Below are 24,248 nucleotides of genomic sequence, written 5' to 3' on the forward strand. Positions count from 1 at the left end.
TGACAATTATTGCATAGTTCTTTATAGGATTTCTATATACATGGGTAATCATAACTTTGCTTGTAACTTTAATAAACTTGTAACTTTAAGTGTGAAACAGACTAGAACTTGACAGGTTTCAGAGTAGCAGCCGTGTTAGTCTGTATTCGCAAAAAGAAAAGGAGTACTTGTGGCACCTTAGAGACTAACCAATTTATTTGAGCATAAGCTTTCGTGAGCTACAGCTCACTTCATTCGATGAAGCTTATGAGCTTATGCTCAAATAAATTGGTTAGTCTCTAAGGTGCCACTAGTACTCCTTTTCTTTTTGAGACTAGAACTTGTACTTATGAACACATGTATGGTCACGATCCTTGGTCCTCATGTATTCCTAGAGGCTTTAAATCAGAAACAAGTAGCAGAGATGACTTTCACTTTGTGGAGCTTGAAACCGTAGCAACCAGAGTGGAACCCAAGGTGGTGTAATGCAACATCACTAAATTCACTTAAATAAAATAAAATAAAATGTTACAGATGTTCAACACATTCATAAATGATCGTGGAAAGTGGGTAAAGAGTGAGGTGGTAAAGTTTGCAGACAATATAAAATTATCCAAGACAATTAAGTCCAAAGCAGACTGCAAAGAGTTACAAAGGGATCTCACAAAACTAGGTGACTGGACAACAAAATGGCAGATGAAATTCAGTGTTGATAAATGAAAAGTAATGCACATGGGAAGACATAATCCCAATTATACATACAAAATGATGGGGTCTAAATTAGCTGTTACCACTCAAGAAAGATCTTGGAGTTATTGTGAATAGGTCTCTGAAAACATCTGCTCAATATACAGCAGTCATAAAAAAATCTAACAATATCAGGAACCATTAGCGAAAAGAAAAGGAGTACTTGTGGCACCTTAGAGACTAACCAATTTATTTGAGCGTAAGCTTTCGTGAGCTACAGCTCACTTCATCGGATGCATTCAGTGGAAATTTTGAGCTGTAGCTCACGAAAGCTTATGCTCAAATAAATTGGTTAGTCTCTAAGGTGCCACAAATACTCCTTTTCTTTTTGCGCATACAGACTAACACGGCTGCTACTCTGAAACAAGGAACCATTAGGAAAGGGACAGATAATAAAAACAGAAAACATAATGACATTATATAAATCCATGCTATGCCCATAATTGGAATACTGCATGCAGTTATGGTTGCCCCATATCAAAGAAGATATAGTCTAATTGGAAAAAGTACGGAAAGGGGCAACAAAAATGATTAGGAGTATAGAACAACTTTGATATGAGAAGAGATTAAAAAGACTAGGGCTGTTCATCTTAGAAAATAGGTCTATAAAATCATGAATGGTGTGTAGAAAAGTGTTATTTACCCCTTCACATAGCATAAGAACCAAGGGTCACCCAATTAAATTAATAGGCAGCAGGTTTAAAATAAACACGAGGAAGTACTTCTTCACCCAGCCAACATGTGGAACTTGTTGCCAGGCCATGTTGTGAAGGCCAAGACTATAGTTCAAAAAAGTATTGGACCTATCCTCCATGAATTTATCTATCAAGGGCTATAAGCCAAGATGGTAAGGGATGCAACCCCATTCTCTGCGTGTCCCTGAACCTCTGACTACCAGAAGCTTGGACTGGACAACAGGGGATGGACTACTCAATAATTTCCCTTCATGCATCCGATGAAGTGGGTTTTAGCCCACAAAAGCGTATGCTCAAATAAATTTGTTAGTCTCTAAGGTGCCACAAGTACTCCTCGTTCTTTTTGCTGATACAGACTAACACGGCTATCACTCTGAACCCTGCCCTGTCCTGTTCATTCCCTCTGAAGCATCTGGCATTGGCTTCTGTTGGAAGACAGAATATTGTCTAGATAGACCATTGATCTGACCCAGCATGGCCATTCTTACGTTCCCTTGACAAGGAATTTGAATTGTATATGAAAAGAGATCAAGCTGACACTGAAGGGCTACCAGAAGGGCAACCTGGTCAGATTGGCTGGCAAGAAAGAATTCTCAGCCTCCATCCTTTCAGAAACATCTCAGCATCCATTTCCAGATCTTACCCCAGGGTCTGTCTTTCACTCCTGTCCCTTCTCCTCACTGCTTTGACTGTAGAACCACCAAGATTAGAGATGGAAGAGACTATCAGGGCAAACCTTCCTGCTTTTACAGTGTACTCATCAGTGAAAGGAGCACTGAATCATAGCAAATGACAACTAGAAAATGGACTATCAGGGTTTTGACACCAGGGATATCAGGAGTTTCTCAGTTTATTTAGCCTCCCCAACACCATCCACTCTTCTACTTTGTTTCCCAGCTTGTCACTGTTGTTCAGAACTAACATGAACTGATGTGGAAGCTAAAATAAAAACATTGAACAAGATTTTGCAGTGTCAGTGTCTGCTCTTTCATTGCCCCCCCCGGCCCACATTTTTTCTCTTTGTATCCATGTATGAGGCTCAGTCTTTCTCTCTTTATACAATCTAGTGTGCCAAGGTGTCAGTAAGAGTTGCATGAGAACAGCAGAGAGCTATTAATAGGGCTGCTGATTGTGGTATTTTATTACTCAAGTTCCAATCAATGTAGTAAGCTGAGGGGAAGCAGTCATTGCAAGTTTATGATTTGGCAAGAACACTAGGTCCGGCACACATCACGGGGCTCTGAGCAGATGACTGTGAGAGTAATACCATTTCATGGAGACCTTTGGATGCATTCCTATAACTATGTCCGGACTTTATGACTAACCCTGAACTACAATTCAAAAGCCAGTACTCATGGTCAGCATTAGAAGTAACTGAAAGCCATAAAAATGGCAGCATCCTCTGGATTCATATTAAGTGCATATTCCCTGCTGATACTCTCTCTGCCCCATCTTACCCAGTTTCCCCTAGTCACCATTATCCATTGAGTAAGGAAATATAGGGAAACTTACATTGCTGTGCACCATTTTTCCCCAATGTGCAGAATCCTATGTGTGTGAGAACTAAGGACAAACGGAGGGCTACATTCATCTTCCATCTAAAAAAAGTGTAAATCCATTGTGCACTCCTTGTACATACCCCCAAATCCTTGCATCCTCCCCCACTGACCAGTGGGACTGGTTTGGTTATTCTGCTGGCATGCCCCTTGTTCCCATAAAAATGTTGTGAATTTTTGTTGTATCCTGTTAAACACGTGCTGTTTCATGTGGCTGCATTATAGAAATGGAACAAAGAACCTTGTGTTAAGCTCTTAAAATGCTTTTGGATCCGTCCATCTGAGTATCACTGTATAAGTGTCTGTTATGATAAATACAATGAATTCAATCTTCTCGCTGATTCAAATTCACAATTTCATTGAGACGCTTGTGACATTTTCAAGAAGTATAACCTAGTCTTATGAAAGTTCATTTAACCCTGTTCTTTTTTCAGCCACACCATCACTGGTTTATTCACCTCCACATCCACCAATGTAAGCTACGCCATCATGTGCCAGCAATGCCCCTCTGCTATGTACATCGGCCAAACTAGACAGTCCCTATGTAAAAGGATAAAGGGACACAAATCAGATATTAGGAATGACAATATACAAAAACCTGTAGGAAGGAGAACACTTCAACCTCCCTGGACACACAATAGCAGATTTAAAAGTAGCCATCCTGCAGCAAAAAAACTTCAGGACCAGACTTCGAAGAGAAACTGCTGAGCTTCAGTTCATTTGCAAATTTGACACCATCAGCTCAGGATTAAACACAGACTGTGTCTGGCTAGCCAACTACAAAAGCAGTTTCTCCTCGCTTGGTGTTCACACCTCAACTGCTAGAAGAGGGCCTCATCCTCCCTGATTAAACTAACCTCGTTATCCCGAGCCTGATTCTTGCTTGCATATTTAGACCTGCCTCTGGAAATTTCCACTACATGCATCCAACGAAGTGGGTATTCACCCACGAAAGCTTATGCTCCAATACGTCTGTTAGTCTATAAGGTGCCACAGGACTGTGCCGCTCTTACAGATCCAGACTAACACGGCTACCCCTCTGATACTTTCTAACCCAGTAACACCAGCATATTATAACCAGTCTTTGCTATAATGATCCCTAATATGGTTCTCACAGATAAAATGCACAGATGACCATTGCGCTATCAGATTCCCAACTCTCAAGTTCTCCAAATGTCCAGCTGTTTTTTCAGGATCTCTAGTACGTATTGTAATCCTGTGTCCATAGAGCTCTCCAGTCAGCCAGCCTGTGTCCGGCTCTTTCAGGAGTCCAGGCCCAATAAACACTCATCTCATCTAGCTTTTTCATTTGCAGTAGCTGCAATGCAAGCAGATAGCAGCCTCAGAAAGGAACCAAGAGTACAGGCATGCCTAGCGTTCATAGCCAGGGAAACAAATGCAAAGTGTCATAATTAAAACTCTAAGCTGTGCTGCTGCAGTTACTAATTAAAACTGAAACTAACAACATTAATGAAACTAAAATAAATTTAAACTGAGCTGCTTTGACATTGACAAAAGCAACTACAGAGCAGAGGCAGCTGAACTGCAGCCTTCCCATTCCACTAATTATCTTTCATTATTACAGTAAAAATAAGTTGCTGTATTATGATTCCATCTTTGTTCTGGTTTAGCTTATTAAAGCATTTCATATTTACATCATAAAATTTTGGCAGCACTTACTTATTCGATATCAAATCCTCCCATTTTATAAGCCTTACAGAACCGTTTATAAAATAAAATTTATATTAATTGCTGAGAGTTTTATTCCTGTCTTAGTGAAAATTAGAAGGTAAATGTGCTATTTTTCAGGGGTAGCTGAAAAGCCACATGAAACCAAATGTCTAAGGACACAAGTGGGACTCAGGAGAAGTGGGATGAAACCCTGGCCCCACCAAAGTCAGAGAAAGAGTTTTGCCATTTACCTTCAGTGGAGCCAAGGTTTCACTCCAGCTCTCCTCACTGTTCCCAGCTCTGGCACCAATCTAGTGCGTGACCTTGCACAAGTCACTTCACCCATCTATGCCTCAGCATCCTCATTTGTGAAAATGAGAATTGCACCTTAGTTGTAAAGTGCTTTGAGATCTATGGATGAAAAGCACCATATGGTCATGAACCTACTCAAGTTAACGGTAAAGGTCTCCAAGACAAGTCAGTGGAAAATTCTCCTATTCACTTTAATAGGGAAAGAACAAGCCCTAATAGAGAGATGACTAAATGAAGAAATAGAGGGAAAATAATAATCACACAAAAGATAGTTAACATATCTTTAAAGGGCTTAATGAAAAAGCATTCACGGGTTTATTAACAGAAAGTGTGTGTGTGTGTGTGTGTGTGTGTGTGTGTGTGTGTGTGTGTGTGTGTGTGTGTGTGTGTGTGTGTGTGAACACCTTGTGAAAGACCCAATGCAGAAGATACCTGGCTTTGATCTCCCATGAAGCTCATAGGCAACCCTAAATTGTATCTGCACAAACCATGGCAGATGTGGATACTTGCTGCACAAATGAAAATTTAAAGACATGCCAGTGTGCAAATGTGGTCACCTAGAACAGACCATGGAACGTATAACAACACGGTGCCCAATTCACAAATACGAAGGAGGCATCACAGCAACTCTGCTACTCCAGATGCAATCATCTGGCTTAACCATCTAAATGTAAAGTTATCATTGTTGCTCTACATTTACATCAGCCATACAAAGAAGAAGCAGCAGCAGCATCCCTCCCTTGTGTTAAAGTTTAATAAAAGTTGCAGCCTGCAGCTTAATTCTGTACATGTGTCTATTCTCATTTTCCCCGCTGCATCCACATCAATGTCAGCTTCCTAGAGAACCTCTGACATGCTGACTTAATGCTCCAGTAAAGGATCGGCATGTTAAACAGAAAAACAAATTATTTCCTTCTTTGTTGTTGGCATCTAGACATTGCATACGATTAGCAAAATATGACTCCTCATCCTGTGGAATTATGGTACAGTAAGAGAGGGAATGTTCTCGGAATGGAAAAAGCTTTCACATCAAGTACGTACACAGGAGAAGTGCCAAAAAGAGGGCAGATATTTAGAAATTTGGTAAACCTTTTCAGCATACTCAGAGGCTGCTCCTCAGCCTGTAAGCTAGAATCTTTAGCCAGGTTCTTTGAATATTACCCTGATCCTAGATAAGTAATGTGCATTATTGTACATTAACTTTTTATTGTAGCTTTGCCTCGATAAAAAGTTTCCCCAACAAAATTATGAAAAAATTGCAAAAGAGAAAAGTTTGTTTCATTTTAAATTTAACAATTTCTTTTCCTGCACATTTTAAGCAAATATTTTGGGAAAAATATGCAGTTTTCTTTCCAAAAGTTACCCCTTCCCCTTTTGTCTCTCTATTTTCTGCCTGGTTTTTTAAAAAAAGTGCGGGAAAAGTAACACATTTAAATACTTGCTTTAACTATTTTACATCTTTCAAGTAAAAGAAAGTGGAAGTATTTTTACATCTTTTTCTAGTGTAGAGATGAGGGGGGGAGAAATAAAGAAGTGAGGGAAAGTGGGAGTAAAGCCCTGATCATACAGAGATTAACTGACATGCTTAAATTTATATTCATGAGTAGTCCAATTGGCTAAGAAAAACTAAGCACATGCACAAACTCTTTTGCACAACTGGGACCTAATTTAGAAATGGTTAGAAATCAAATAATCTCTTAAATTATTTGCATTCTTTCTGTGGGAAGAGGGTCTGGAGGAGTGCAGTGAAAATGAAGAAATTTGGCAGTAAGATAATCAAAAGATGACATGCTTGATAAGTTGGATAGTCTTTTCCTGTCCTCTCATTTCTTAGTTATTTAGAGTGATTTAAAAAGCCCCTTAATAAGGAAAATAGCATTTTAGGAAATGTAAATATGCAGCAAAAATAAATTTGCACATGTCATAAATATAAAGGGAAGGGTAAACCCCTTTAAAATCCCTCCTGGCCAGAGGAAAAATCCTCTCACCTGTAAAGGGTTAAGAAGCTAAAGGTAACCTCACTGGCACCTGACCAAAATGACGAATGAGGAGACAAGATACTTTCAAAAGCTGGGAGGAGGGAAAAAAACAAAGGGTCTGTGTCTGTCTGTATGCTGCTTTTGCTGGGGACAGAACAGGAATGGAGTCTTAGAACTTTTAGTAAGTAATCTAGCTAGGTATGTGTTAGATTATGATTTCTTTAAATAGCTGAAAAAAGAACTGTGCTGAATAGAATGACTATTCCTCTCTGTGTGTCTTTTTTGTAACTTAAGGTTTTGCCTAGAGGGATTCTCTATGTTTTGAATCTAATTACCCTGTAAGGTATCTACCATCCTGATTTTACAGAGGTGATTCCTTTACTTCTATTAAAAGTCTTCTTGTAAGAAAACTGAATGCTTTTTCATTGTTCTAAGATCCAAGGGTTTGGGTCTGTGGTCACCTATGTAAATTGGTGAGGATTTTTACCAAACCTTCCGCAGAAAGTGGGGTGCAAGGGTTGGGAGGATTTTGGGGGGAAAGATGTGTCCAAACTACGTTTCCCAGTAAACCCAGATAAAGTTTGGTGGTGGCAGTGGAAATCCAAGGGCAAAGGGTAAAATTAATTTGTACCTTGGGGAAGTTTTAACCTAAGCTGGTAAAAGTAAGCTTAGGAGGTTTTCATGCAGGTCCCCACATCTGTACCCTAGAGTTCAGAGTGGGGAAGGAACCTTGACAGCACACAAGAACAAGAATTTTCGCTAACACCATATTTTCCATCACACTTTGATTAGGAAGCAGCTAGAACTGGTCAGTGCAATGCAGCAGCAGGTCATGAGGGAAGAAGCTTTAAAACCTGCATTCACAAGATTTTTTTGAATTCACCTACATATTCCACATACTTCCAAGGTAAGGAATTTGTTTTTAATCTAAAGAAAAAGCAAGTTACAAACTATGAAAAGACATTCAAACCTACACCCATCACCCACACCTCTTCTATATCAGAGGCTTGATCCTATGCTTCATTAAAGGCAATGGCAAAATACCACTGCCTTTAATGGTGCAGAAGCAGGTCCTAAGTAAGGGCCCTTGTGCTATGCATCTGCTTCTCCTGTTTCTTCCCTATCCATGCTGTTAAACATTTTGAATAAGCTTAACTACGTGGCAGAAAATGTTTACTGCATCCTTGCTCACAATTCCCCGCTCCATGACACACAGACTCATGTCAACAACAGGGAGTTAAAATTACAAGTCAGACAGCAAGCAAACCCATTGTCTATAATGCAGAGTTGGAGACATTCCTCACCATGTGTAATCCACTGTACGTGTTAGTAAGCTCTTCTGCCACATTCTACCATTTCAGGTCCACACACATTGGGAACCTGGATATTATTTTAAAAAGAGACGGACTATTTCGTAGTTTGCACTAACTACCAGTCAGTTTACTGTGTACACAGCATGTTCTAGAGATTTATTTTGGTGATGTGGACATATTTTTTTTAAGAGGAGTAATACATTTTAAAATGTTATTATTAATTCTATTATATGATATATCAATTATGCAGTGCTTTTTCATCCATAGATCTCAAAGCATTTTACAAAGGAGATATCATTGTCCCATCAGGACATAGAATAAATACAATCTTTAAAGTAACTGATTAAATGTTCATAACTAGAAAAATCAATATTACTAAATTTTACTTCAGTTGTGCTTACTGGGAGACCATAATGATATACACATGAGGGGTTGAAATTATCAAGCTAGTGACACCATCAAGGGGCCTGATTTTTAGAAGGCTAGTGTTCAGCACTTTCTGAGGATAGCCCCTTTAAAGTGACTTCATTTTGGCATCCAATATCATCTAGCCCTTCTAGGAAATGATAATTTAATTCTACTCTAATTAACACTAATGTATAATCAGGAGTGACTTCAATGAAGTCAGTGAAGTTATTGTGGTGTAAAACCTGGATTAGTGAGAGCAGAATTAGGTCTTTAATATTTAATGTGCATTCCAGGGCTTTGGCCAGGTGGAGGCTGAAATGTTAGCACGTAATTAAGTTTAGGCCATGCTTGCTGTCAAGTGTGAACAACACTTGGAATGGTGTGCAACAGCACACAGTGTTCTTACTTCTGAAATGTAGCAGTTGATGCATATTATGTTTTATTTTTTTACTACAAGATGGATTATTATTCCTCGTTTTTATGTTGTCGTCTGCTTGATTTACTGAGACTTCATCTAGATTTGTTATTTATCACAGGGAAAACCGGATAAATATTCTTTTGCTTGGCGTTTACCATGACAATACTTGTCTGCTCTAGCTCACGTCACTATAAGTCATGCCACCACACTTTGAGAATTGCCTTTTGTACCCCATTCAGCCAAGTTCTACCCACAGCTGAGCATGCATTCACAAGACAGGATTTCCCTTGTTTTGTTGATTTTGAACCTTAGTGCAGGATGAAAGGTCAGAGTTCAGATTGCAGATCCAGATTCCTCCTAAAGTCAATGGGAGGTATGAGGCAAAATCCTAACCTTTGAAATATTGGGGATGTCCCTGCCTTAGGGAAACAATACAGTGACAGCTAAAATCCTTTACATAATTGCAAGAAAAGCAGGATCGTGTTTATCTTCTTACAGTGAAGATAGCATTCACCTAAGCACAAGAATTGGACACAGTTTAAACTAGACTTATCCCTAATAAAGAACCATGTACGGAAATTGCAAGCAGTAATATGTAACGTAGAGAAACAGATATTTCCCTCAAAGCATTTTCTGTTGTGATTGGCTTCAATAGAACTTTCTGTATTCCTAGTGAGTAAGGGAATTGCCCCTTTTCCAATAAATGTGGCAGAGAGCTCCTTCTCCTTGGGAGCTTTTGTACACAGGGCGTATGTATTATTTTAAAGTATCATGATGGTTATCATTAGTTACTTGTAGTTCCCACAAAGCACCAGTTATTTTTTATTGTAAGTATGGTGGGGGGGAAACATACTACCATCATGTGATAACTCTTGGCAACTGCTGACTTGCTAATGGCAACCAATTCATTTCTAACTAGAAGTAACTAGGTCCTGAGCACTTTTGAAAATATGGTCCTTAGCTGCGTAATGCAGCAACTTCTTAATAAACGCTGCAATAAATATATGACCGTTTTTAACCACAATCTGTAACAAGAACAAATAGCTGAAAATTGGATTATATTTCCCTGCATAGCATAAAAAAGGGGCAAGTGAGAGGGAAATGTGTTTCCGATTCAGCATTTTATATGTTAAAGTAATTCTCCTGATTTTTTTCCACCACGTTAAGATTAAACATGAAAAGCTAGCTAGGTAAAAAAATAGCCAAAATACATATTAGAGGGACTTGATAGTATATTAAAGAGAAAAGAAGCATTTCACATGTAAGTCATAGACTCAGATCTGAATTAGTCAAGTAATACTGTCGGAGACAGGTTCAACAAAGGGATCATAGACAGAATGAAATCAAGACAGCAGGAGATTTTGGTTGGCTATCTGGATGGGCTTTGCTTTTTCAAGTCTAAAATCTGCATGGCTTTTTGTGTGGTTTGGTTTTTAATCTGGATTCCAATTAGCTAAATTTTCAAAGAGGGGGAGAGTGGAGTTGGGATAAATTGGGTTGGATAAATATTTCCAGTTTGAGTCCCTCACTCTTCTAAATAAAGATGGCCAAACCAGTGTGGTTTTGTCTGGCAAGTTGTTGTGGAGCCATGAATCAGATTTCAAACTTCCCACTATCCAGGAATTTTCAGAGTTTGGGATTCAACTCAGGACCATCTAAACGGATAACTAGTTTTGTATTCTGCAAAACCCAAGACAGGGGTGTGGTCAGACTTGTTTCCCAGGTTATATCAGTAGAGCTGGGTAGAAAATGGTTCCGTTAACATTTTAGAGATTTTTTTAAAAAATCAAAAATAAAAAGTTCCCTTTCTGCACTGGGGGAAAAAAGGAGACCCTTTAAAGTTCTTTTAGGTTATTTTTTATTTTAAAATGACAAACCAGAAAAAAAGGATTTCTCAGGTTAAGGGTGGAACTTCTGGTCAAAAAAAGAAGCACCTCACCATAGCCAGGTGGATAGGGCACACCCTGGGGTTTAGGAAAAGTCCAGGTTCAAGTCCTTACTCTACTGGATTTAGACTAGAGCCTTGAACCTGGGTATTTCCTACCTCACATGAGTGCCGTAACCACCAGGCAATTGGCTAGGGTAACTGAAATTTATTGCAGGACTGTTTCAAAGAATCAGGTGTGTTTGGTTTTTGACTTTTTTGGAAAAAAAATTTCAGTGAAAAGTTCCTGACCAGTTCTATTTATCAGACACCTTTATTTGGGCACACCTGACTGCAGAGATTCTGGTTTATTGCCTCTCTTTAAGAAAATGAGCTTTTTATACTAATCCCCTTCAAATTTGTCCTTCCAGATTAGGATTCAGGCACATAATGGAGTAATGTGGGGAAACTTGCTCCACCAGTGCTTGTGCTATCTGCAGATTAAAAAAAGCAGGCTTTACTTTCTAGTGCCATCAATCCAGACTAATGTCAATCAGCACTAATGTCACCTTACAAAAGTAATGAGAGATTCCAGAGGAGCAGCCGTGTTAGTCTGTATCTGCAAAAAGAACAGGAGTACTTGTGGCACCTTAGAGACTAACAAATTTATTTGTGCATAAGCTTTCATGGGCTACAGCCCACTTCATCAGATGCATGCTGTGGAAAATACAGTAGGATGATTTTTATATACACAGAGAACATGAAACAATGCGTGTTACCTTACACACTATAATGAGAGTGATCAGTTAAGGTGAGCTATTACTGGTAATAGCTCATCTTAACACCCATTGTTTCATGTTTTCTGTGTATAATATAAAATTGTCCTACTCTATTTTCCACTGCATGCATCCGATGAAGTGGGCTGTAGCCCACGAAAGCTTATGCTCAAATAAATGTGTTAGTCTCTAAGGTGCCACAAGTACTCCTTTTCTTTTTACAAAAAGAAGTACATTTTTAATTTTCTATTCTTTTAGTGCTTTAGGATGTAGATATATGCACATTTGGTAAAGTAGTCTTATCATTCCCAGTGACTTAAAATGACTAATGTGTTAACCTCGTCATTTAAAGAACTAATAAAGCCACTAGAAAATTTAAACAGAGCAGATATTCTTCTCCAAAAATACACTTTTAATAATTGGCCCTGAGCCTAAATAAATAAAAACAAAACCAACAATCATTGGTCAGAACCAATTGGTCTGTATCAAATTGTGTTTAATGTAAAATACAATCATCAGATCCTGGCTTAAAAGAAAATTTTCATTTTCTTAAAGCAAAGATCTACTCTTTGCCACCATCACAACTCTTCTGCTCTCTGGCCTTTCATCCTGGCATAAATATAAAGGGAAGGGTAACCACCTTTCTGTATACAGTGCTATAAAATCCCTCCTGGCCAGAGGCAAAACCCTTTCACCTGCAAAGGGTTAAGAAGCTAAGATAACCTCGCTGGCACCTGACCCAAAATGACCAATGAGGGGACAAGATACTTTCAAATCTGGAGCGGGGGGGGAGAAAACAAAGGGTGTGTCTGTCTGTGTGATGCTTTTTGCCAGGAACAGATCAGGAATGTAGCCTTACAACTCCTGTTAAGTTAGTAAGTAATTTCCTTTTGTTTAATGGCTCGTAAAATAAGCTGTGCTGGATGGAATGTATATTCCTGTTTTTGTGTCATTTTGTAACTTAAGGTTTTGCCTAGAGGGATTCCCTGTTTTGAATCTGATTACCCTGTAAGGTATTTACCATCCTGATTTTTACAGAGGTGATTCTTTTACTTTTTCTTTAATTAAAATTCTTCTTTTAAGAACCTGATTGATTTTTCATTGTTCTCAAGATCCAAGGGTTTGGGTCTGTGTTCATCTGTACAAATTGGTGAGGATTCTTATCAAGCCTTCCCCAGAAAAGAGGGTGTAGGGCTTGGGGGTATATTTTGGGGGAAGACATCTCCAAGTGGGCTGTTTCCCTGTTCTTTGTTTAAAACGCTTGGTGGTGGCAACATACGGTTCAAGGACAAGGCAAAGTTTGTACCCTGGGGAAGTTTTAAGCTAAGCTGGTAAGAATAAGCTTAGGGGGTCTTTCATACAGGTTTCCACATCTGTACCCTAGAGTTCAGAGTGGGGAAGGAACCTTGACACAGCCGGTTGAAGAATACAAATGAAAGGGGAGGGACCAGTCAAAGACAGGCACATACTGAACAGTTTGCTTCAGATTGGACAGGCATGTGTGTGCACGCAGGCTTGATCAGCTACTTTTGAGCACTTATGCAAGTATCCCCATTGGCTACAGTGGTACCTGCTCCTCATTAAATCGAGAATTGCCTCTCCTCTGGTAGGTTCCAGGATGAGCTATTCCAAGAACCAATCATTTAAAATGTCAAGAAACTTTATTTCTGCATCCCGACCTGAAGTGACATGTACCCAGTCAATGTGGGGATAGTTGAAATCCCTCATTATTATTGCAATTACTTATATAAATAGCACCACTGAAGTCAATGAAACTAGTTGCATGAATAGTTGTTCACGAACATGAGTCCAGGCAAGCTAAAATCAGGACTTTTGAAATTTAATGGGATTTGATAACAGTGTTTCAGTAGCAGAAAGAGGTTTGACAAGTCTTTTCAAATTTATTTCCCCTTCAATCTAGTCAGAAGCCAAGTGCATTTAGAAAGGTACTGAGCACACTCCATTCACTCTTAGATCTGAGGATTTGATGCTCAGTATCTTCTAGGATCAGGCCCTTAGTGTTGTACATAGTAAGTAGTAGCACAGTATATCAACTAGAGCTGAGCAAATGATTTATAGTGCATTGTTTGACAGATTTTGCTGTTTGCTTTTTTCCTGTTTGTGAACGGTTTGCAAACAGGCTACAAAAATTCAGATTTACTTATTATTTACAACCATCCATGAATGCCTTCAGTATTTAATTCTTGGTCTGCAAATAGTTCGTGAAGAGTTTGCTGTGTATATTCACAATTCACACTGTGCTGGAAAGTTATAAAAAAGAGTCATAGGTGAGTTTCCATTCCTTGATTTTATGATGTATGTAGCTAAGCACCACAACTTGAATTGTAAATATTGCAACCAAATGTACAATTTGAAATTTGCTGTTGGTAAATATTTAAGATGTTAAGCTTAAGACTAGCTTTTCATGACTATTCATGGTACTAAAGCTGCAGTGTTCAAATATTTACAGAAAGCCAACACGGAAAGGTCACAAATGCAGTCAAATTGGAATTCTTATTCATATTCAAAATATTCATGTACAATACTTCCTCTATTCTCTCAGCTAATATCAATCTGACACTGTGTTTTGAGCAGCATAACAGATGAACAGTTGTTTCCAAATAATATGGGAATATTTAAAGAGATCATTAAGAATTATACAAGTTATAATAAAATATCCTGCAGAAAAATCCATAGATTGTTGTTTTGCTTAGTTATAGTTAATTAAGCATATCCAGTGTTGCCATCTGCTTTAAGCTCCTTAACAACTAATCTGAAGAACAAGATTATAATAAATAATAATAATGCTATTGTTGACTCCCAAGCCAATGTGAATCAAATCCTGTATACAAATCTCTTGTCTAACCTCAGAATCCTGTAACGATCTGGTAAAGTCAGGAGCTTATATCCTTCCCTTTTTATTGCAGAGGCAAGATTTGTAGGAATCCCTATTAAAAATTCTACCATCAAAATGAGGGGGGTGGTTTCCCTCTCTTTGCTGGAGTTCACACTTACTATGTATATTGCTAAATCATATTTCAGAGATAATTTCATTCCTATAAAAATACCTAAAGAGACATTTATCTTTTACACTTTGAAATTACCTGCAATGTGGTGCATTCCAAACTCTTCCCCTGAGGAAGGTATCGTGAGGGGGCCCCCTCACAAGTTTGTCATCAAACACATTTCAGGTTACACAGATTGGTCACTCTGCCAGAGTACTCTCAGTGGGCCCAATTCAGGAATGTGCTGTGCTGCACAGGGATGATTAAGAGCATGCTTAAAGTTAAAAACACGTTCACATCACAGTACTCTTGAGCCATTCTTTAAACTGAGCAAGTGCCTAAGTGAACAGGAATGGATTTCAACATGTACTTAAGTGTTTTCCTGAATCGTGGCCAATAGCCAGTGTAGTTTAGCCACTAATGAAAGCAAACATGACTGAATAGGCCCTGGGAGCAGAGCTGATAAAGATGAGTGTCATTTTCTGAAGAAAATTTTTCATAGTAGAACCAGTATTCTCTGGTCTTGTTTGCCAAGTAGTTTTTGGCTTTTCTCTTGGTTGGGATTATGATAAGAGTTAGAAGATTCCAAATTCAGCATCAGACAACTGACTTGCTAAAAGTTAAACGTGTGTTTCTGTGCCTTGCTGAACTGGAGTCTCCATGCATCTAATGACAAGATCTGGCCCACTGTCTGAAATGTGCTTCAGAATCTTTCTGGATAAAAGGGACTCTGTTAGGATTATTATTTTTGTGATTAGACTGGAATGAATAGATATCAGTTGTCTGCAGAGAAGTTTATTTAATTTTATCTCTGGTTTAGGATGGCTCATTTCCCCCTCCACGCCCCTGCCCAAAAGCTTGCTATTGTATATGAGACAGACCAGTTCAGTATCTGCCCAGCAATCTTTCTCACTGTGTTTTTGTTGGGTTCAGTTTAAAGAAGCTGCTTACAGTAAGTTAAATTTCCTTTGTAGGAATGATAGGGTGGAAAAAGCTTGTCTCCTATATGACATGTTCTGTTGCTCCACCCTGGCATGGTTACTTCCCGATTCATTTTTAATCATCCTTTCAAGGGCCAATCCAATGCCCATTGAAGTCAAGAAGATGCTTCTCATTGTCTACAATCTGTGTTGGATCAGGCCCTCAGTGCTCAGTGTTTTCTGCAAATACATTAACTTAGGGCTTGGCCCTCTCCCCAGTAGAGGAGAAAGGCAAACTAAAAACCCCCACAACATTTTAGTTAAGGGGCCATCTCCCCCTTATGCAATCAAAGCTAGTGTAATATGCAGTTTCTCCAGCAGAAATTAAGCCTCCCCATAGCACACACACACACACCCCAGCTTCCTTTTACTCTTTCGTGTATTGGTCAGTAAAGGAATCTATGATTAACTTGGCCTTGTGCTTTGACACATTTAAGACATTGTTGTCTCCTGGAATCTGGGAAATTTTACCATAAGAAGTACGTGTGGCTGATCTTTACTTCTAGGGTTTTCAGGTTGTTACAGTTTTCTTCTTCCTCTGTAAAAGTGAGGCACACAAATAAGCTGGTGATGAAGAGGAATGGACACTAATATTTTAGGCCCACATACAAGCAGCAAGAAACCGCCTTGATTTTTTTTGCAACTTTTGGTGGGACCAAGAAAGAAGGCTGTGGCTGAGATTTTGAAAGCTCACTAGGAGATTTAGCCATGCAACCAGTTAATGGTAATTGTGTGGTTAAATCCCGTAGTCAGTTCTGAAAAAATCTCAAGCTATGGTTTTTGTCTCAGTAATACCATTTTAATGGGATATTACCCAGTATCTGATTTAATACTGATGGTGGCAATAGAATTATTAGTTTTGATCTGAGCTGTAAGCCCTTCTCTAAAGCTTATTTTTTATTGGACTTCTGCAATGTTGGTCGAGTGACAAGGAACCATACTGCGATCTCCTGCTGCAGTGGCACCCTGGGATGTTCTGTCTCTTTTTATTAGTCCCAATGAGTCCTTATAGATATCAGGAATGCTGGATCTCCCGATTGCTTTGTGTTGGCTTTGCTTTTTGTTTCCAAATTTGTGACATTTTGTTCAGGAGACTGAAATAGTTCTATTTTAGTGTTTCAAAAGCTATTAAAATAATGAGAGACTACCTAGATATTCATCGTAACTATATTGTAAAGTGTATATATGGTAGCATCAGAGGTATCCAAATAAATGGATCCCAACAAAACTTTAATGCAGCCAGAGCCCCCATGTAGAAGCACCTGTCTCCCCTGGAGTGGACTACAGGAAGCTCTTTACCCAAGAACATTCTCTCCTTCTCTTTCCATTTCCCCTGCCCCTCAAACCACATCTAAACCCAGCTGGCAGGAGAAAGGAAGCGCACTATAATACCAAACTCTTGTTGTCAATATAAAAAATATTTTGGTAAAAAAAATATGCTTGTTTAACAAAGAATACATTGTGAATCTAAACACATTCACATCACCCAGACTATAGTTACTATTCAAAAGACAAATTAAATACATTCTGCCGTAGAACATCAACATTTAGGAAATAGATAATTCAATCATTCCAGTTCAGTTGCTTTCATCAGCTGTCTCTTTGCTGCTTTGACAAATCAATAGTCCTTCCACATTGTCATAGTCATAAAAGAAAACTAGTTTTATGATCCTTAGATTATAATGCAGAATACTCTCAATACATTTCATCCTAGCCTCTTTGACAGAAGGGGAGACTAATGGTGATTTAGGGAACAGGTAGCGTTGCAGTACTTCTAAGACAGCACATATGAAAAAAAATTGCAGAAAATCCCAACCAAATAAACTGTCCCAAAAGGTGGTAATTTACTTCTACAAAAGTGCATAGGTTTGGCTCCACAACAAAATGTACCTAGCCAGTGGCCTTTCCACAGAAGGTGCTTTTCTCCTCCACACTTGCTGCATAATTCCATACAGAATAAAGCACATGATAAAAGTGACAATTCTGATGAGTTGGGTGGCAGACTAGGATCAAAGGCTACAGTGATGGGGACTATGGTAAGAACCTAGACTGATTAGATCAATAGTATAAGAAACTACATAAGAGAAATAAACCATAGGCTTTGGCTGTAACTTCTTCAAAAGCGACTGTGGACACTGGCAATCTCTAATGCCCTTCCTCAGTAGTTTTGTTTGTAGTAAAATATTCAAGTCTACAATATTCCTTTCTTTATTAAGGATATGGTAGACGAAAACAGCATTATCACTAATGGTCCACTCTATGAAAGCTTGTGTCTTAGCAGTGCTGATACTGATAGAAACTTCAGACTTTGTAACTAGATTATGGTGTCATATTTACCACTTTTCTTCTACTGATCTACTGTTCCTGAATCCTTATTCATTATCCTCCATTTATAAGTATCTGACAATCCTGCATAATATAGCTTACCACAATGAGCATCTGATTTATAGTTCACCAAACACTATTAGTTGTAGGGGTTCTTTCATTGTTAAATTATATCTTTATTTTCCTTGTAGAAAACTGAAGCCAAAAGCAGTAAGCCGTCACAGACAATGGATGTCTGATCTGCACTCTATTTGTCAATAGAAATCATTGTTCCTTGCTACTTGTACAGTGAATACTTTCTTGCTACAGTGGATATTTTACTGCCAACCTATGTCGCACTTGAGCCAGCTAATTAGCCTTCACAGTTAAATTAGTCAGCATCAGTGGAATAGACAGAGGTCCTTTTCACCAAAGTGAGGAATATCAGTTCTAATATCTACAGATAGATGAGGATTTGGGACAGTATTACTTAATCATAGAAAACACATATCACACTGCCATACAAAAAGATAGCCCATAGATTTCTCCAGAACTGGTTTGGTTTAATTTGTGAGCAAAGTAGTGCATGAGTTACCTCAGACAGCCTCACTGAATGCCAAAATGCCAAACTCTTATTTTAAAACAAAAATCTCTAGACACTATATCAGACAGTGTCTCATGTATGCAACATAGCAGATGAATGACACTGAAATTAAAATACACAAGAGAAAGAACATCAAATCAATAAGCTTTATTTCTAGAAAGCTTGGGCACACTAGTTTTCAGGTTCCCTATTTACAACTTGTCACAGATCCAGGCAGGTGCCCAAAGTTGCCAATACAGCAGATTGCTCTGAGGGGCATCCAAGCCTCTGGATCCCCAGGTGGTTTAAGCCTCCACAGCCTGAACGGAGTCCAGCTACTGTCCCTATCTTGGGGTCCCTAGGCACATTCACAGGGTGCATGCCCTTTGATAGCACTCTGTCCTAATAACTAGAGTCCTATGTCCAGCTTCCTGTGGACACAGGGCTTAGCCTTCAGACTCCTTTGTATTAAAACTCCATCTCAAGGTGTGAGCCTTCTGGTTTATAGTTTGTTTCTCTCAGGAGGCTCATGGTCATTGTAAAGAACTTAACACACAGTAACACCTTGCAGAGTCTAATGTTTGTGCTTTATATGATTAAGAGCATGGGCATTAGAGAGTAGAGATCATACAGAACACAACCAACACCCCTCACTAGCTCATGCTTCCCTGAGGAGTGACCATTTGGACTCAGGATGGAAGGCAGGCAGGGTATCTTGCAGGCTGTTACATGTTAGGTAGCTTCTCCCTCATCAAGTAGGACCTATAGGTCTCAACAGAGATGTTGGCCCTGTTGCACTATGCCCTGTATGCAGATATGGTGAGGGAGTCCCTCCCCCAAAGAGCTTACATTCTAAATGGACAAAGAAAATCAAAAGGTGGGAGAAAGGAAATATTATTCCTACTTTACAGAGAACTCAGGCACAGAGAGATTAAGGCCTGGTCAGGGATGTGAATTTCTACCAAACTAGTTAAATATCTACAAAATAGTTAAATATACTCCACACACCCCCAATGTGGACATATTATATCTGTGTGAAGATACTTAATCCAGTATAGCTTATTCCCATAAGGGAAAGAGGAAGCTATACCAACATAAGCACCATTATATCAATACAGCCACACTAGGGTTGTACCGATTTAATGATACCAGAAGAATTACTGCAGTACAGTTTCCATGTAGACAAGCCCGAAGGGCCAGATTTATAAAGACTTTTAGGCACCTAAAGAAAATGCAATAAAAATACGAGTGAGACTGCTACACAGATATTATACGGGTCAACAACATATACTATAGAAAGCATTTCTGGAAACGTTTGAGAACCATCCTAAACAAGATAACACTAAATAGACTTCTCTGCAGACAACTGATATCTATTCATTCCAGTCTAATAACAAAAATAATAATCCTCAGAGTCCCCTTCATCCAAAAAGATTCTGAAGCACATTTTAGACAGTGGGCCAGATCTTGTCATTAGATGCACATGTGGAGTTCCAACTTACTTTAATGGAAACTCTTTGTGAGTTGCAGCAACGGAGGCTCCAGTTCAGCAAGGCACTTAAAACACGTTTAACCTTAAGCAAGTCAGTTGTCCATTGCTGAATTTGGCTGAGAATTCCCTCTGAATTACTGAATGGTAGACAGCACAGAATGCTTCAAACGGGCCACATGTTAACATCATTGATTAAACCATATTTTAGAACTGCAAGCAAGACACTGTAGTACAAGTTGGAAGTTCATTGATCTGGGACGTTGTCTGATGCATTGTCGGTGGCATTCAGTTTTGTGCTTTAAATCGATGCACTCTACAGGATTTTAATCCAACTGCAGAGAGAGGAAAGGACTGTCATACCAACTGTGTCTAGCTAGGTTCACATATGGGCAGCGCATTTTTTAGCTACGGCCCTTAACTTTTTGAGATGTGATCGCCCCATCTCAAAAAAGATGTATTGGATTTGGAAAAGGTTCAGAAGAGGGCAACAAAAATTATTAGGGGTATGGAATGACTGCCATATGAGAAGAGATGAATAGGACTGGGACTTTTCAGTTTGGAAAAGAGACTACTAAGGGGGGATATGATAGAGGTCTATCAAATCATGACTGGTGTGGAGAAAGTAAATAAGGAAGTGTTATTTGCTCCTTCTCATAAGGCAAGAACTATGGGGTCACCAAATGAAATTAATAGGCAGAAGGTTTAAAACAAATAAAAGGAAATATTTCTTCACGCAACACACAGTCAACCTCTGGAACTCTTTGCCAGAGGATGTTGTGAAGGGCAAGACGATAACAGGATTCAAAAAAGAATTAGATAAATTCATGAAGGATAGGTCCATCAATGGCTATTAGCCCAGTTGGGCAGGGATGGTGTCCCTCTGTTACCAGATTTGCCCATTACTTTGGGGTATACTCATTTATTAGGGTTCCTCTTCAGGAGTGGGGGTTCTGTAATTCTATCAATGTACTGCTTGTGTCACTTGTGTTCTCACATGGAGCTCTACTTTTCCCTTCTGCAAGTTCCCTCCCAATGGAGCTATCCTGAAGGACCTAGGTTCCCCAGGGCTGGGTTCTTCCAGCCCCTGAATCAGGCAAACACACATATTAACAGAGTGCATCTGAGAGGACAGGGTTAATCAGCATTCCCACACTGACCCCTTATATGTCCCTGACTTAGCAGGCTGGGTCGAGCAGCACTTCCAAGCTGCCTCCCTCATATGCCCCAAGTTCAGCATGTCCCTATCCCCACTTTCACGTTACAATTGTTCTGGTAGTAACCCACTTGATGAGAAAATCCCACGGGATTTTTGGGCACTACAGGAATCTTCAGCTTAGGTATGAGGAGAGTTGCTGCAGAGTGAATGGGGAAGCCAAAAAACACCACGACGGGGAGAGAGAGAGAAGCAACCAGCTTAACCATGAAATTTATTTATTGCCAGGTAATAACCATACAAGGGGAGCCCAACAAAACAAAACAGTTATAATATTAAATCTAATTTAAATTTGATTATAAAAGTCAGGTTTAGAAAACTATAACTGATCACACAAGTCAGAGTCAGAGAGAGAGCCAGAGAGAGAGCGCACGCGCGAGCACTGGGTTCTCACCACTCAGTGAAGCTTGAATCAATCAGGGTTCCCAGGTGGTGGTGGTAGCTGAGGGTCTGGAGTGCTGGAGACAGGCAAAGCCCGCAGCATGATCGGTCAGGAGTAGATGAAATCCCAATGGAACTGATGCAGATGTTGGATACAGGCATCAGAACACTTACGTGAGCATGGGTAGGGGTTTTTGTAGGGAAAGAACAATGGTTCAAGGGAAAACACTAGATTTGTTTATGGGTAAACTGATGGCTCAAGGGAGTATACCAAAGTTGTTTTGTTCAGACTAGACAATTGGAACTGATCATTCCTGACTACGGGCGGTGTTCCTTCAAGGGAGCTCACAATGCAATTAGGCAGCTTCAGTATTTTGGATACCAATAAAGGATTTATTACTAGAATTGGTCTGATAACTACTGAGCTGGGTGTGTGCAGGCATGGGTTCATTAACATCTGGAGCAGAGATTCCCCATCATGCAGTGCTTCCCTGCTTTTCTGGTTCCAGAGTTTCGTGCAGTTCATGCCTTGTAATCTCTGTTCTCCATTCTGTATGCTAATGGAGATGCCTCCCTGTCCCATCTTTAATGCAAATGAGGCTAGGGGAGTTTCCTTAATGCTATCCGGAGGAGTTTAGGTGTGTCTTCCACTGCCTTTGCATTGCTTTTTGTAAGTCTTTCTTCTGATTGGCTTTGGTTCAAGTAGAGGCGGGGGAGCGGGGAAGGTCTTTCCTCTGTCAGACAGGCTGGGTACTGTGCCCTGGTTCCCCAAGAGAGCTGATAGGTAACACCTCGCCTCTGTTTGCCAGAAGCTGGGAATGGACAACGGGGATGGATCACTTGATGATTACCTGTTCTGTTCATTCTCTCTGAAGCACCTGGCATTGGCCACTGTCAGAAGACAGGATACTGGGCTAGATTGACCTTTGGTCTGACCTAGTATGGCCGTTCTTATGTTCTAACTCTGGAACTTACGCACTGCCCTGGCAGACAGCTCCTTTTCATAGTTGTATCTGTAAGCAGGAGGTCATTTCTGGGGCCAACATATCAGCCTTTTTGGCTGATTAATAGTCAGCATGGAAGCTATTCCTCAATCAGATGGACAGGCACTTTTAAATTACAAGTTTGAACTACACTGACCTTGTGTATATACAAAAGGAAAGACGAGAATTACATGTCTTGTATATTCAAACACAAGCTTTGCCTTCTACATTATTTTTCATACTACGTCAGTGAAGTAGAGTCAACATTTTGCACAATAAAGGCCCAGTTCTGCTTCTGAATGAGTGCCAGTCATTCCCACTGAAATAGTTAAAACTGCATACATACCCAATGGCAGAATTTTTGCTCTAAAGACATAGGTTATTAGATTTTTGGAAGCTTGAAAGTACATATTTGTATTTCCACAGATTTTGTCATTGGGGTTTAATTTAATTGGTCAAAAATTAAAAGCCTCAAGTTTCATAAGCTGTTTTCCTTTGATTTTTTTTACACACTCAGAGACAATCCTGTTAATCTTGAAGGTTGTTTTTTTTTTTTTAACTATTTATACAAAACCTAAAGTTTGGGCTGAAGTCAAAATAACCATGTCCTTTAAACATTTTTCATGTTAATTACTTTCTTCCACTTTGCTCTGACTTTTTTGCAAAATGTTTATTTATGTTTTAGAAACTACAGATTACTACCCTTTCTATACTATTAAAAAGAGGAAAAAAATAAACTCTTTGAAAAAACATCTGTCCTGTATAAACACACGGGTTGATAAAAAACAAGAAAGAGATAAAGTTCTTGAGTTAGAAAGGTTAATATATCACTAGTCAGAGAGAATTAACACTGTTCAGGGATTTCCAGCAGTTGATAATAAGACAGCAAGAGATATGGCATTAAAACCAGCAACATACAGCATATTTACTAACCACAACAGACCACCCTCCAAGTCTCTTCATTTTAGTCATATATGTCTACGTGTGAAATCATATCAGTTCTTGAAGTTCTGATTTATAAATATTGTGGCATGAATTTAAAAAATCAGCTAATACAGCCCCTCCAAATCCAAAGTATTGCAAGATGGCTAAGCATACCCACTCCAAAAATATCTCAAAACCTAATGGCTATAAAAACTTTAGACCCAGTAAAATAAATATCAAAGACTTACTCTGAGTTGACAGGTTTTGTTCATATAAATGTAAGAGAGCAGCAAGTTTCAGCTAACACCAACTATGAGTTGGAACTACCTCCCCATCTGTCATACAACATAAGATGTGATATAGATTGCTCTCTCTTAATTGCATTAATTAATTCCAGGTGTTATTCCCCAGGATCCATGGTGAATCTAACATCACTTGCAAATTTATTTGAGCATAAGCTTCTGTGAGCTAGAGCTCACTTCATCAGATGCATTCAGTGGAAAATTCAGTGTTATTTTCCACTGAATGCATCCGATGAAGTGAGCTGTAGCTCATGAAAGCTTATGCTCAAATAAATTTGTTAGTTTCTAAGGTGCCACTAGTACTCCTTTTCTTTTTGCGAATACAGACTAACATGGCTGCTACTCTGAAACCTAACATCACTT

At 39.2% G+C, this 24,248-nt stretch overlaps 1 long non-coding RNA gene across 1 annotated transcript in view; it reads right to left on the bottom strand.

The window, feature by feature from the left end:
* Positions 1-23,895, bottom strand: part of LOC122465389 — a 61,306-nt gene extending 37,411 nt beyond the window's left edge. Inside the window, exons 1-2 of the long non-coding RNA XR_006290196.1 lie at positions 23,832-23,895; positions 14,823-14,972 (exon numbers count right to left, since the gene is read on the bottom strand). This is a non-coding gene — a long non-coding RNA (uncharacterized LOC122465389). The remainder of the gene's footprint in view (positions 1-14,822; positions 14,973-23,831) is intronic.
* Positions 23,896-24,248: the final 353 nt, after the last annotated feature.

Source organism: Chelonia mydas, chromosome 4, assembly GCF_015237465.2.
Source record: "Chelonia mydas isolate rCheMyd1 chromosome 4, rCheMyd1.pri.v2, whole genome shotgun sequence".
NCBI lineage: Eukaryota > Metazoa > Chordata > Testudines > Cheloniidae > Chelonia > Chelonia mydas.